The sequence below is a fragment of the Chiloscyllium punctatum genome, unplaced genomic scaffold (assembly GCF_047496795.1).
Source record: "Chiloscyllium punctatum isolate Juve2018m unplaced genomic scaffold, sChiPun1.3 scaffold_1039, whole genome shotgun sequence".
NCBI lineage: Eukaryota > Metazoa > Chordata > Chondrichthyes > Orectolobiformes > Hemiscylliidae > Chiloscyllium > Chiloscyllium punctatum.
The window spans coordinates 42,501-45,000 of NW_027310773.1; the positions used below are offsets into that span (position 1 = coordinate 42,501).

The 2,500-nt window shown below is 65.1% G+C and overlaps 1 non-coding gene across 1 annotated transcript; it reads right to left on the minus strand.

The window, feature by feature from the left end:
• Nucleotides 1-957: 957 nt before the first annotated feature.
• On the minus strand, nt 958-1,112 carry LOC140474505 (5.8S ribosomal RNA). Its single transcript, XR_011959169.1, has one exon. It is a non-coding gene; the product is annotated as a 5.8S ribosomal RNA (ribosomal RNA).
• Nucleotides 1,113-2,500: the final 1,388 nt, after the last annotated feature.

Consider the following 2,500-nt stretch of genomic DNA (forward strand, 5'->3'; position numbering starts at 1 on the left):
AGCGGCCCCGAGCCGGACGAGTTGAGGAAGGCACGCCGACGGTGACAGGGTACGGAAGACACAGCGGTGGCCTTCTGGCGACTTGGCCCCCGACAGCCCGACGTTCCGCCGTCCTCCCGATGGCCAGGAGGACCGTGCGGGGGTCGGCCGACGGCGTGGTAGGTGTGCCTGCACGGTGACGGAGCACACACCACGCCCGCCAACCCCTCCGTACCTCCCGAGACCGGTGGCAGGACGGAGCGGAAAACGTGCGGACTGAACGGGAGAGCCAAGAGCCAGCGATCCACGCGCGTGCGACCGTCCAAGTCACAGCGTTCGACGAAAACCTCCTCCCTCGGCCAGGCACTCGGCGCCAGCAGGGGAGACAGGATCAGACGCCCCGCCGGCCACTTAAGGCCGAGGACGAACCACGAGACGGGCGGCTGCAGCAGCGGGCGGCCTGCAGCTCCCAGCACTCTCAATCGATCAACCATCGAGTCGGGTCAGCGTGTCAAACCGGCGAGCTCCACGGTCAGGCCGGCGGCGCACCAGCACCGGACCTCCGCGGCTCCCTTCACTCTTTCCACTGCCAGCCAACCGAGAGACGGACCCAATGCGGACGTGCAGAGCTTAGGCAGACCCCCCCACTGGAGGCTCAACACTTCGTGGCAGCTCCGTGTCCCAGAGACCAGGAGGGTTGGCACACACACACAGTGTGAACCACCGACAGCCATTCTGGGACCGGTGACAGCCGTGCTGGCCCCACTGCCACGACACAGACGGACGCCAGGCCGCGCTCCCCGGCGGGGGGATGGCGTCGAGCCTGACGAACGGAATGTGCAGGGTGGGGGGGAAAGGCCAAGCGCTCCGACGCCGGAGGGCTCCGGAGTCTGAACTTAGGGGGACAAAGAGGACGGGTCCTCTGCGACACCCCAGCCGCGCTCTCGCCAGCCAAGGCGAGTGCGATTGATTGCCAAACGACCCTCAGACAGGCGTGGCCCCGGGAAGAACCCGGGGCCGCAAAGTGCGTTCAAAGTGTCGATGATCAATGTGTCCCTGCAATTCACATTAATTCTCGCAGCTAGCTGCGTTCGTCATCGACGCACGAGCCGAGTGATCCACCGTCAAGAGTTGTCTGAGTTTGTTTTAGGTCTCTCCCTCGCCAGAGGAAAGCGACCCGGACCGCACATACGCTCCCCACCTTGAGCTACAGCCACCTGCACGCCGGCGTGCGGGCGGAGCAGGGTGGCGTGAAGCGATGGGGAGCACCATCCTGGTGCGGCCCGCAGAAACATACGTCTATTGGGGGGAGGAGGACAGGGCGCCCAAGAGGCGATGCGTGCCCCAACGCACCGCAGCGACGGAGGCAGGATCACCGCCACCATGTCGCCCGCCTAGTATCACGAGGCGTGCAGCAGCTTTGCCCTAGGAAAAGCAGAGGCGGGAACGGGCACCGGCCATCGGTTCGGCAGCGTCACTGACGCGTGCACGTGGCGGCGTGTCGGCGAGCGGACTTCCTGCGAGGAGGCGGGGGCGGCACTCGCCCGAGCAGACGCCCGCCCGGCCCAGCCACCGCCGAGGTGGACTGGGAGTCGCGGCAACGGCTCGTCATACTCGTTCCCACACTCACAGCGCAGCTTGCCCGCAAGCCACCGACCACCGATCGACGCCAGGCGCCCCGACCGAGAGCGGGATCGCTCGTTCGCCCTGCTGGCAGTTCGCTGGGGATCACTACTGCACGGAGCTCGGAGACCGACGGGCGGCAACTCGAGAGTCTTTAAACCACCACCCCCATCCCGCAAGTGCAAAGAGGCTGTATACGCACAGACGGGTGAGGGGAATAGGTACCCCGTCGGGTTTGAAGGGAGCGTGACTAGATAGCAACGATGTAAACCCAGCCGATTTGGGAGCGAAAGACCGGCGCCTGCATCACCGGCTTCGTTTCCCGTGGCTGGAGAGTACACCGAAACCCTCCGTCTGTCGCGAGCTCCCGACGACGCGGTGCCGCCAAGCAGCAGGGCCGGACCTGGTGTGGCTCCCCTCGTCGATCACAGACCGGTCGGCACTACTGACGAGACGGTGGAACGGGCTTCGCCCCTTGTGACGAAGGGTGATGCGAACCCGCCCGCCCGCGTGCGTTCGGGGTGGACTCGGCAAACGGAGATTTGAAATCGGAAAGTGTCCTCCTGCCCCGCGCAGGTAGGCGCCCAACAGTTGTGGGGGGTTTGGCGGTGACCACGGCTGCAGGGCCTGCTACCCCGACGAGCTCTCCTGCTGGCCCCCGAAACCACCCTCGCGAGACAAGTTGAAACGGAAACGGGCGTACCCCCAAGCCGACGATCCTTTCTTATTTGTTACTTTTTTTTTCACTTGCTCGAGTTGTGGGGATTTGGCGGTGACCACGGCTGCAGGGCCTGCTACCCCGACGAGCTCTCCTGCTGGCCCCGAAACCACCCTCGCGAGACAAGTTGAAACGGAAACGGGCGTACCCCCAAGCCGACAGAGATCCTTTCTTATTTGT